Source organism: Salvelinus fontinalis, chromosome 1, assembly GCF_029448725.1.
Source record: "Salvelinus fontinalis isolate EN_2023a chromosome 1, ASM2944872v1, whole genome shotgun sequence".
Classification (NCBI taxonomy): Eukaryota; Metazoa; Chordata; class Actinopteri; order Salmoniformes; family Salmonidae; genus Salvelinus; species Salvelinus fontinalis.
In genome coordinates, this window is record NC_074665.1 from 80,911,139 (window position 1) to 80,923,797 (window position 12,659).

The 12,659-nt window shown below is 39.7% G+C and overlaps 1 protein-coding gene across 1 annotated transcript in view; it reads left to right on the top strand.

The window, feature by feature from the left end:
- Positions 1–12,659, top strand: part of LOC129862734 (ADP-ribose glycohydrolase MACROD2-like) — a 917,737-nt gene that overhangs the window by 790,213 nt on the left and 114,865 nt on the right. The window lies entirely within an intron of this gene.

The window sequence follows — 12,659 nt, forward strand, 5'->3', positions numbered from 1 at the left end:
GTAGCTACTAGTTAATAGAAGGATGGAAGCCCAGCGGTGTAGCTACTAGTTAATAGAAGGATGGAAGCCCAGCGGTGTAGCTACTAGTTAATAGAAGGATGGAAGCCCAGCGGTGTAGCTACTAGTTAATAGAATGATGGAAGTCCAGCGGTGTAGCTACTAGTTAATAGACGGATGGAAGCCCAGCGGTGTAGCTACTAGTTAATAGAAGGATGGAAGCCCAGCGGTGTAGCTACTAGTTAATAGAAGGATGGAAGCCCAGCGGTGTAGCTACTAGTTAATAGAAGGATGGAAGCCCAGCGGTGTAGCTACTAGTTAATAGAAGGATGGAAGCCCAGCGGTGTAGCTACTAGTTAATAGAAGGATGGAAGCCCAGCGGTGTAGCTACTAGTTAATAGAATGATGGAAGTCCAGCGGTGTAGCTACTAGTTAATAGACGGATGGAAGCCCAGCGGTGTAGCTACTAGTTAATAGAAGGATGGAAGCCCAGCGGTGTAGCTACTAGTTAATAGAAGGATGGAAGCCCAGCGGTGTAGCTACTAGTGAATAGAAGGATGGAAGCCCAGCGGTGTAGCTACTAGTTAATAGAATGATGGAAGCCCAGCGGTGTAGCTACTAGTTCCTCTCTGAGTCTGACACAGTAGTGTCCCTCTACTGTAAATACATCTCCGGATTTGTCAAAGGAAGTTTGTTGTAGCCAGAAAAAGGGGAATGTTTGATGTGTGCTCGTCCCTTTGGTAGTTTATCTATCTGCTGTGGAATATGTTAGTGAAACATATCTAAGATGTTTCTCACACTGTGGATACGTCCCGAATTGCATCCTATTCCCTATATAGTGCACTCGTCAAAAGTAGTCTACTATATAGGGAATAAGGTGCCATGTTGGACACAGCTTGTGCTTCTCAGCGGCCGTTTGAAGAAAACGTTTCATGTCCTTCCCTAATCAATGCAGGCTCGTCCATATATATATATCATCCATATATATCTATATATATATATATATAGAGAGAGAGAGACAGAGACAGACAGAGAGAGAGACACAGACACAGACAGACACAGACAGACAGACAGAGAGAGAGACTCAGACACAGACAGACAGAGAGAGAGACACAGACAGACACTGACAGAGAGAGAGGCACACAGACAGACACAGACAGAGAGAGAGAGAGACACAGACACAGACAGACACAGACAGAGAGAGAGACACAGACATACAGAGAGAGAGACACAGACACAGACAGAGAGAGACACACAGACACAGACAGACACAGAGAGAGAGAGAGAGACAGACAGACACAGACACAGTGAGAGAGAGAGACACAGACACAGACAGAGAGAGAGACACAGACAGACACAGACAGAGAGAGAGAGAGAGACAGACACAGACAGACACAGACAGAGAGAGAGACACAGACATACAGAGAGAGAGACACAGACACAGACAGAGAGAGACACACAGACACAGAGAGAGAGAGACAGAGACAGACAGACACAGACACAGTGAGAGAGAGAGACACAGACACAGACAGAGAGAGAGACACAGACACAGACAGAGAGAGAGAGAGACACAGACAGACACAGACACAGACAGAGAGAGACACCTGGTACCTGCTACTGTACCTTTACCTTTCTCTTTAAGCTCTTTCTCTATCGGAGCTCAAAGCAATATGGAAATAGGTTTTTCACCTGTAATTGTCAATGTGGATCCTCAACGTTAGATATTTTGGCACAAATTCAAATATAGAACGTGTTAGTGAGTGTTCAAAGCTTGTGTCTGTCTGTCTATGTGTGTCCATGTCTGTCTCTGCAACTGACTGCCAGCATGCAAGGCCTCTCATCTCTTACAGTCTCTCTGAACCCTAGCCAGTTGCTCACAGGACATTCAATGTTGTTCAATGTCATCAGAGAAAAATAGGTTCAGGCATAGGTTTTGTCTTCTTGACGATGTAAAGATGGCTTTAATCGATAGGAGGTTGTTGTACATTGTGTAGCAGAGCAAACTCCAAAAAATGCTGGGTTAGAAAAATAACAATTTTGTTTTTTTGGTAACCCAGTGCTGGGTAAATATTGGACAGAGAACACACGCTGGGTTATGTTGACCCAGCCAGTTGGGTTTGCGTGAAGAAATTATCTGGGTTGCTGGGATTACCCAAACACGGGTTAATTTAAGCATCAGTTGGGTATTTTTTGCTTTCATGCTGGGTTGACCAAGCAGCTGGGTCATTTTTAACGTAATCATTAGGTTATTTTCCGGAGTATTGGCTTATTAGGGGTGTGCATTTCAGATAGATATTATTGGCCACCTGTGAGAGTAAATGTTATTCCTGTTCATCATGTTAAGTTTTCATACTGCAAATTTTACTTTTCCCGAAACATATTTGCATTTTACACATTCTTCTAGAATTATATGATTATTTTGCATGTGCTTTTAGGAAACTTATACTCTCATGTAAGTGTCAGTGAAGTTAAAACAATGTCAATGTTCAACCTTAACATGTAATAACGATACAACACAACAGATAAACAGGAATGACATTTACTCTCACGGATGGCCAATAAGATCTATCTGAAATCATGTATCTCAAGGCAAACGAGCCACATACCGTACTGTAGGCAAAAAGCAGGCACAAATGCATTATTTTAAAAAAACAACGTAAAGTTAATTTAACAGAGCTATAAATAGTGCCTTAAGAGCATATTAGCATTGGAATGAGACACTCATGGCTCATCCATCCACTGATCTAATTATTCACAGGAACACAGCAGCCTGAGGGCTGTGCTTCCTCCTGTCACTTCTCACACAACATACAAGAGCAGATACTTATGCACTATTGTTCAGTGGAAAAAAGAGACATGCTCGCAACCGTCTTACTGCAGAGGATTCTGTTCCTGGCAGGTGAAACGTCGTGGTCTGTAGGAATTCTAATTCTGGGGCACATAGTCTGAGAAAGTTGATATCAAACACATAATAGGACTTGAGGCACACATACAGTGCCCCAAACGGTGTACCTAGCTCCATTGCCGGTCCACTAACAGCTGTAAACACATGTAAGCAGTACCCAAGAGCCCACTCAAATCGGTTTGGTCACCACTGCTTGATTCGGTCACCTCCGCCTGGTTCAGGTACTCAACCATGTTAGTCCCATCCTGTTAGATCATTTTATTTTAGAATATGATAAGTTATGTAAAGCATGGAGGCACACTGACAATGCCATCACACACACTTTCTTTTGTATATTTTATAGCAATTTACATCAATCAACACCCAATCCCTGCTTGATGCCTACATCTTCCATTCATTTTGGGCTGGGGCTCATAGGTTCCTTTTCACAACAGTAACCACATTTCCATCCAATTGTTTCATGCAGATGAATTACCTCACACATTAAAAAAGTCACGACCGGGCTGATACAAACAGGAAATGCCGGTACGATTTTCTAAATGTCTACAGAAAATTTGTTGGGAAAAATGGAGGTGGAAACTACTTTATGCGCAAATATTGATATAATAACCATCATATCGAAGTAAACTTGGAGCCACACCATGATATGTTGTGTGTTCCTCACACTACGACTCGGGAAAGCAAGCAGTTTATTAGGCTACAGATGAAATAAATGATGATTAACTTCACAGGGTGGTGAAAGTGCAAGGTGATGAGCTTGATGCTCCTTTCTAATAAATATTAAGGGTCTTATTCTGATGACATGATGATTGATGCTTGGCTACCGTAATAATCTCATAATGTAATGCCTACCCCCGCTGTATGTGCAAGCTGTTTGCTAGAGCGCATGTGCGAAGACCTGAGTGAGCTCAGTAGTTGAAAATGCAATGGAAACCTATTTAACTTGTATGTTTTTATTCGGTACATAGGAATTTAACTGCAAAAGGGATTTTTATGTCCACTACGCAGTGGTGTAAAGTACTTAAGTAAAAATACTTTAAAGTACTACTTAAGTAGTTGTTTTTGTTATCTGTACTTTACTTTACTATTTATATTTTTGACAACTTTTACTTTTACTTCACTACATTCCTGAAGAAAATATTGTACTTTTTCTCCATACATTTTCCCTGACAACCAAAAGTACTTGTTACATTTTGAATGCTTAGCAGGACAGGAAAATAGTCAAATTCACGCACTTCTCAAGAGAACATGTGGTCATCCCTACTGCCTCTGGCTTGGCGGACTCACTAAGCACAAATGCATCTTTTGTAAATAATTTCGGACTGTTGGAATGTGCCCCTGGCTATCCGTAAATTTTAAAAACAAGAAAATGATGTCATCTGCTTTGCTTAATATAAGGAATTTTAAGTGATTTATACTTTTACTTTTGATACTTAAGTATATTTTAGCAATTACATTTATTTTCGATACATAAGTATATTTAAAACCAAATACTTTTAGACTTTTACTCAAGTAGTATTTTACTGGCTGACTCACTACTTGAGTAACTTTCTATTAAGGTATCTGTACTTTTACTCAAGTATGACAATTGGGTACTTTTTCCACCACTGCCACTACGTGATCACGCACAGCTTTTTATCCATTTGCCGGATGTGCATATTGTTTTATGCAGATTTGAGACTATTCCCCTGAAAATCTGTTCCAAATTGGATGGAAACCTACGTAATGTCTTGGAGTGTGCAGTTATGCGTAACAGATTTTGGAATAAAAAAAATTTCAGTCAAGGTTTACAAATGCTATCATCTAATTTCCCCATCAATCTACCAATGCCTATCCACTATTTAAACTTACAGGTTGCAAGTCAATGAAGGACTTTCTGGTCTCATTGAATCTAGGTCGGAATTTGTATTCCACCCTATCTTGTAGACTGGTGTTGGGAGGTCCACTGGCAGAAGTCTTAAAGCGATGTCACCTTGTGTATCTGGAGAGAATGTTTAAATGAATATCTTGATTGTTTCAGGCTCAAAATGAATGAGCATCTGAGACTTCACCAGCAGGGTCATTTGAAACTATTCCACTTTGAAGAGAAGATCTTGGGCCGTGATCCAGTTATCAGTGAGTTTCCCCGAGCAGTCCGGATTTAAAGTGTAGAAGTCCTCAACAATCTGTAGTAAAGCAGCCAATTTTTTTTTTTGTAATATTTTATTTTACTCTTAGTTTTTTGGAAAAGCAAAAACATACATTGAAAAAAACTATAGACAACTAAAGATTTTCATATGACAAAAACAATAGACAACTTAATTTTTACATATATATATCCACAAACATTAACGACAGAACACCTTCTCAGATCCGTATGTTCCCAACGTATTCACATCCAGATCCGTATGTTCCCAACGTATTCACACCCAGATCCGTATGTCCCCAACGTATTCACACCCAGATCCGTATGTTCCCAACGTATTCACACCCAAATCCGTATGTTCCCAACGTATTCACACCCAGATCCGTATGTTCCCAACGTATTCACACCCAGATCCGTATGTTCCCAACGTATTCACACCCAATGCTGTTTCTAATGCTTGTGAGACCCTGCCCCATATGACTTCAAATTGTGTTATGTTGTAGCCAAACAAACAATTACTTTTTTCCATTGCAGTTAACCACTAGTCTGGCTAACGTCTAACTCCAAGTCCTCCTTACTTCAGAGTCTGGTATGGCTCTTTGATGTTGTCGGGCACAATGTGTCGATAATGAAGGGGGTTGTGATTTTACTGGTTTGCTCCCCTCTGTGTCTTTCTCACTCAAACACCCACAGCCACCGAGCGCCACCCCCTTCTATCACAATGGTTGGATTTTTAAACCAGAGGGAAAAAAAACTTTGAGAGCACCAATCAAACCCTGTTGCACAATTTATTAGAGAATATTGCATTAACAAACAGCCTCCTTTCCAGTTCATCCTGCGCTGCGAGTCACGTGGGTCGCGTCATCAGTCTAGTTAATCACAGCAAACGGAATAAAATTCAAGTCAAATATTTTTGGAAAAAATGTAACCCACCATTCCTGGACTATCCAGCAGATGTGGATACTGTCAGACTATGTCGACTGTCTTGACCACATCGGGCCAGATGTTGTTTAGACACTTGCTTGTCTGGGCTGCCCTCTAACATTTAACTATGTTGTGAGCACAATGTTTTCAATGAATTATAAATTCCTTTTAACAATCAGTTTTCAAAATGTGCAACAATACTTAAGAATGTGAAGAACCGGCTACAGCTGAAGCTTGGTGTTTCACTGGGTTTGTCCACAGTCCTATGTATTCACGTGTCCCCAGGACCTCCCCTCCTATATAAAATAGGTGGTGTTTACAGAATATTCACAGCATAGTCGAGTCGTCCAAAAGCAAGAATGTTTCCTGGGCCATCTCTGCCGCTGCAAAAAAAGGGTAGAAGGGATACCTAATCAGTTGCACAACTGAAAGCATTAAACCAAAATGTTTAAAAAAGCATTCCACATTTAACCCAAACCCTCTGAAACAGAGTGGTGTGAGAGTGGTGTGGGGGACTGACTTAATCGATGTCGACGTCTTCAGGTACCCGGGGAGCAGTTGTTGTTGGAGTTTTAACTGCTTGCTCTGAGATTTGAACCAGCGACCTTTCCGTTACTGGCCCGACGCTCTTAACCACTAGGCTTACCTGTTAGGGGGGAGATTTTAAGGGATAGTTTTGCGCACATTTATAAATGAAATACTTTGAAGGAAGGGTTGATAAGCCAGGTCAATTGTTTCAACAAAGGCAAGGGAGTGAGGAAAGAGCTAAATGAATAGGGGTGGCAGTAGTTTAGAGATTAGAAAGGCAGGCCGATATTAGAAACCCCGAGCTGCCTGCAGGAAATTTGCAGCGAGTGATCCATTAGCCAGAGAGTTACAGCAACAATATATATATATATATACTACCTTCTGCTGTTGTGCCCTTGACAAGGAATTTTACCCTTAAGTGCCCATGAGCTGCTCCCAGGCTGTGATGTGTGTGTTGTGTGTCAGGATGGTTACTGTGACAGAATCTGTGCAAATGACCAATAAAGCAAATATGGTAAAAGACCAGACTATTTATGGTAACTGTTCATGTAATGTATCCAGTCCCAAAGTGGCTGCAAGCTTCTAAGAGGCTCTGGTGAAGTTAAGTCTTTCAAGTTTCCATTAACGTTGTACTATTGTTTATCGATGACAATGTGGAAGACGTAGATGCTGTTTCACACAGGGTCAATTAAACTATGTGTCGTCCCCCCACAAAGCTTTGTCCCCACTCTCAAAAATACATTTCTCAGTTTTACTTACCCTCAAACCTTGGAATCAAAGAGGCCAGGTTCCAATCATTCAGCGTATCCTTTACAAAGCTGCCCATTCATTGGCCTTGACCTTTGCATTTATGTACAGAAATAAATACATTTTTAGAAACATACACCACTGTTCAAAAGTTTGTGGTCACTTAGAAATGTTCTTGCACATTTTTTTTGTCCAATACAATAACATCAAATTGATCAGAAATACAGTGTAGACATTGTTAATGTTGTAAATGACTATTGTAGCTGTAACACCCATCTCAACGTCAACAGCGAAGAGGTGACTCCGGGATGCTGGCCTTCTAGGCAGAGTTGCAAATAAAAAGCCATATCTCTGGCCAATAAAAATAAAATATTAAGATGGGCAAAGAACACAGACACTGGACAGAGTAACTCTGCCGAGAAGGCCAGCATCCCGGAGTCGCCTCTTCACGCCTCTTCACCTCTTCACTGTTGACGTTGAGACTGGTGTTTTGCGGGTTAAATGTTACATGTTCAATTTTAAAATAGAACAATGACACTATGTTGAAATAGTAAAAATACAGAAAAACCCTTGAATGAGTAGGTGTGTCCAAACTTTTGACTGGTACTGTATGCCAGACACACACTCCACGAACAAATCCCATCTCCATTCACTCTACATCAATCTGATGTGCTCACCCATCCCGTTCATTTGTGTTCTCCGAAGGGATTAAACGTCCCCAACTCTCCTGTAGACAAACATTATATTCCGCTGAATAGACCCGAGAGAGGATAACAAAACAAGCCAAAACAATTCCCTGTATGTCTGTTTAGCAGCAGCGTGTCCCTGATGTTGTTTATTGGTGTGTGTGTGTGTGTGTGTGTGTGTGTGTGTGTGTGTGTGTGTGTGTGTGTGTGTGTGTGTGTGTGTGTGTGTGTGTGTGTTAATTAATTTATTATTGTATTAATTTGTCAGGGATTGTATGGAAAGGAGAATGCAGCACACAAATGAAATAGGAAAAATGTAGCTTAATGGAAGGAATAAAAGGCGTATGAATGCAGACCTGCCTCTTTTACACAACAGACATTGTTATGATGAAGGAAACAAGATTCATTTGCATGATGGTGGAAACACAGGATAATCATTCAGCTCTTTGCAGAGGAAATATATTCTGTAGATTTCAATCAGTGTTCTGAGTAATAGGATTGCAGACAGAGGAGAAGAATGTGAGTAATAACCCAATAAATGACTTTTACACTGCAGAATAACTTCTTCATCTTCTTTTCTTCTTTTTTCTCTTTGTCTTCTTCTTTTTCTTCTTCTTTTTTCTTCTTATTTTTTCTTATTTTTCTTCCTCTTTTTTTACTTCTTCTTTTTTCTTATTCTTTCCCTTTTTCTTCTTTCTCTTTTCTTCTTCTTTTTCTTTTTTTTTCTTCTTCTTTCTCTTTTTATTCTTATTTTTCTTCTTTTTTCTTATTCTTTCTCTTTTTCTTCTTTCTCTTTTTTCTTCTTTTTCATATTTTTTCTTATTCTTTTTCTCTTTTTTTTACACTTCTTCTTTTTCTTTTTCTTTTTTTTCTTCTGTCTCTTTTTATTATTTTTCTTCTTCTTCTTCGTCAACCTCAATTTATTGAAATTCAAGTGTGTTATGTCTTAACATATTAATGCATACTGTAAGCCAATCAGTTTGACAAATCTACTGTATTAATGAGTGGCCTCTCCGTTATGCCTCATGTTAATGTTGTCTATTCATTGGTGTTGTACAGGTAACAGCAGACTGATGTTACTGACGCCATTTGTTTCCTAGTGAAAAAACAGAGTAATCTTAAAGCACCGTTCAGATGTGTGATGAGAACAGATCAATAGGAGAACTGTTGACTGTGTGGCCTTGAGCAATCTCCTCTCTCTGCATGGGTCACAGAGAGGTGACAGAGACGAGCGCGCACACACACACACCGCCTACGGGATCCTTGCCTTGGCAATCCCACTCATGGCTGATGAGCTCCTGTCCAGTGTTTCCATTTGACTTATCTGCTGCTATGGTCACTTAGCTTAGGGTGACATGACCAGGCACACAACTCACCTCACAAAGACCCACTGCTGATGACTATTCATCTATCTAGCCGTCCCGTCCCCACTACCCACAGGCTTATTCTGTACTGGATGCATTCATGGGAAAGCAGCAATCCAGCCAACCCTTGAAGTTCAAGTATATACCTACATTATTATATTCAATACCATATAATAATATAATACATCTAATGCTGTTTTGGTTGAGCTATGAAATAAAAACCTCTGAGAAATTGAAAAAATAAAAAACCTCCCAATAAACAATGCCCCTTGCATTTGACTTTGGATTTGTGATGTGTTATCAATTACTTACTAGACATCGTTTGAGGAGTTATCTATTTGTCCTTTCAACGCAGGCCCTACTCTTCCTACCAGACGACCCCTCTCTGCTTAGAACATTTCATTGGGCCATTAGGATCTAGATACAAAACCCTGGTTAATGTTTGTTATCATACCAGTAATCAACCCAACCCTCTTCCTATTAGCCCAGGAACGACTGTTGGTCTTCTATCAGCATGGTTTGTACCTTTCCCATCATGGCTCTCATGGTGTCTACCTCGCCTGCTAAGATGGAGAGTTATTTGTTTCTTGTATGAAGCCTGCAGAGGATAATTGTATGCATGTGTGTCTGTCTCTCTGTATCTCTGTTCCCTGTGACAGTAATGTAGATATACTGATCTGCAGAAATAAGCCTGTCAGGAAGGAGAATAAAGAGAGGGAGATAAAAGCGAAAGAACATTCTACAACACAAAAACATTTTTAGGATGAATCGCCTGTCAAACCCTGCTTCTTTTTCACATGCATTCTCAGAGTTCTGTTTTGTTTGGGACAAGATGTATAGTAATATTGTAATATGTATAATATATTCATTGAAAAGCACAGGCCAATCATAAATAACCATCTCCTTAGCCAACAAACACAGAGAGAGAATGCAAAAAATCATTCATTTATTTTCATTCATTTATTTGTAAGAGGTGCAAATAAGAACCTTTTGCCAAGACATCCTCAAGGTCAAATCATGCATAGGTCATTTATTGCATTGTGTTATTTTAGTGAGCAGACACACACACACACACACACACCAGTTCTCATGCCCAGTGCATAGCAATTTCCCCATCAGAACCATTCCATACATTCTTGCAAACGGGTAGTTTAGTGTGATTTCCATAATTTTCTCATAGCTCTACTAATACGCTTTCACACAGAATCTCAAATAAGCATGGGATTTTGCTGGATTTAAAAAGGGTTGGTAATAAAATCTTCTAGCTGGCTGCACTCCTCTCAGAGTGTATCAATTGTCTCACCCCGCTCCCTCTCGTAGTTCACTTCAACTTTTTATTTCAGGAGCCCTTATACAGTGTAAGACAAGTAGCTTCTTTTATCTAGTCAGCGTCGCTAGCTTTAAATGGCTAAATGAGACATTTCTTAAAGGCAGTTATATACAGGGATGCGACGTGGCATTCTACTAAGATGAGGCAAGTGGAATTAGAGTTTTTGAGGGCAAAGTTTGATACCTTATAAAAGATGACTTCATATGAAACAAGAGGTTTTGTGTTTGCATGATCAGATCTCCTACTAACCAAAGCTGCTGCTGGTAGAGACAGTAATGAGATAGGAGCTGTCTGAGGCATTCCTTCCAGAGTATCACACACAACATACACACACAATGTACACCACAATGTGCTTTTAATGGGGTACGTTGCATGTGCTTCAGAGTTGTTTTTCATCCATAATAAATAGAAACTCGACACTACAACAACGGTAGAGCAGCAGCATGCCAATTACAGTGTTGGGCCAGCACCAATAACCAGACCACCAGTGAATTCATGAAAGTTTAAACAGTTCTTATCTCGCCAGAACCCATGTCTCCGCTCATATCCTCTACGTTTCCACTTCAGATCAATATTTATACAACACAGTTTTTTTTTCTAAAAGGTGAAGGACATGTTTCTGTTTGTATCTACACAAAGGATATTAGTGGGAAGATAGTAAACTAGTTTGAACTGAAGAGTTGCTGGTTTCAAGTAAATTAGACACTTTTCAGCTTTGAGTGTATCCAGCATGCACAGAGAATGGAGCACATTTCAAACTTTTATGTTTTGATACTCACTTTCGCAACATGTGTTGATAGTTGGCATAATAATGTTATGGCTGTGTACAATATTTCTACATTCTTTGAAAAAAGGGTTCCAAAACCTTTTTAATTTGAAGATCACTTTTTGGAAGACAAAGGCTATTTGTAAGTCAAAGGGTTCTACTTAGAACCTTTAACATTCTAATGACTGTTTTTGAAAGACAGGATTGTCTGATGATTCTTTGGCTGGCAAGAATGGTTCTTAGGAAGGCAAGAATGGTTCTACATAGAACCAATTATCATATTTCCCAGCATGCTCTATTGCAGGGTGATTTTCAGAATTGTTTGTTTTAATATCTCTGTTTTTGCATGTTCATTGATTGGTTGATACATTTTATGCTACACAAAGATAAATAACATATATATTTTTCTAAACTAATCCAATCTGTTAGTATTTGGACTTAGTGCACCTGTTACTGGTATGGTTGTTCCAGTTTAGATGATTGAGGTAGTCTCAGTATTCAATCTTCCCTGCCCTGGCAGTCATTCTGAATGCAGGGTGATTAATATATCCACTTGTTGGATATCCTAATTCAAGCTGGATTCCAATAGGAATTACATGTCACTTTGCAAGCCATCATAATGTGACTTGCAGATCTGGACTGTAAACCAGAAGTTTCCTAACACCACTGTGTCCGGATATAACTAGTGATGGGGAACCGAGGCTTTCTGAAGGATTTCACCAAATTGGGCCGGAAAACGGTTTGTTACTAGGAGCTTCATTATCTGTTCACAAGTCACATTAGTGACATCTGCTGGTCAGCAATAAATAGCAGTGATTATCAGATATGCTTTTTCACTCCACTGTTATCATCAAAACTCTGTGGCGTAGCAGTAGGTCGTTGGCTTTAGTAGCCTATAATCAGTTGGATTACCACCCACATTTGCATCTTCCATAATGCTTCCTGTTTTTCCCTTCAAGTTTACTATTTTTCAAAAACTATGGAAAACTGTTTTGCTTGTCAGCAATCAAGTATTCAAGATACTGTATATAACTTTCAAAATAGAGAAATCCTCCCTGTTTGATGCATTTTGCATCCTATGATGCAAAACCTTTTACACTGTATCCTATGATGCAAAACGCAGCATCATCTACTGCAAAATGCATCATACGGGGATGATGTCTGTATTTTTAAAGTTACACACAGTATCTTGAAAACTTGATTGCTGACAAGCAAAACATTTTGGGACTATGTCAACAATGGGCTAGTGAAACAAATACTAAAATATAGTTTTGGGGTGGAATTTTC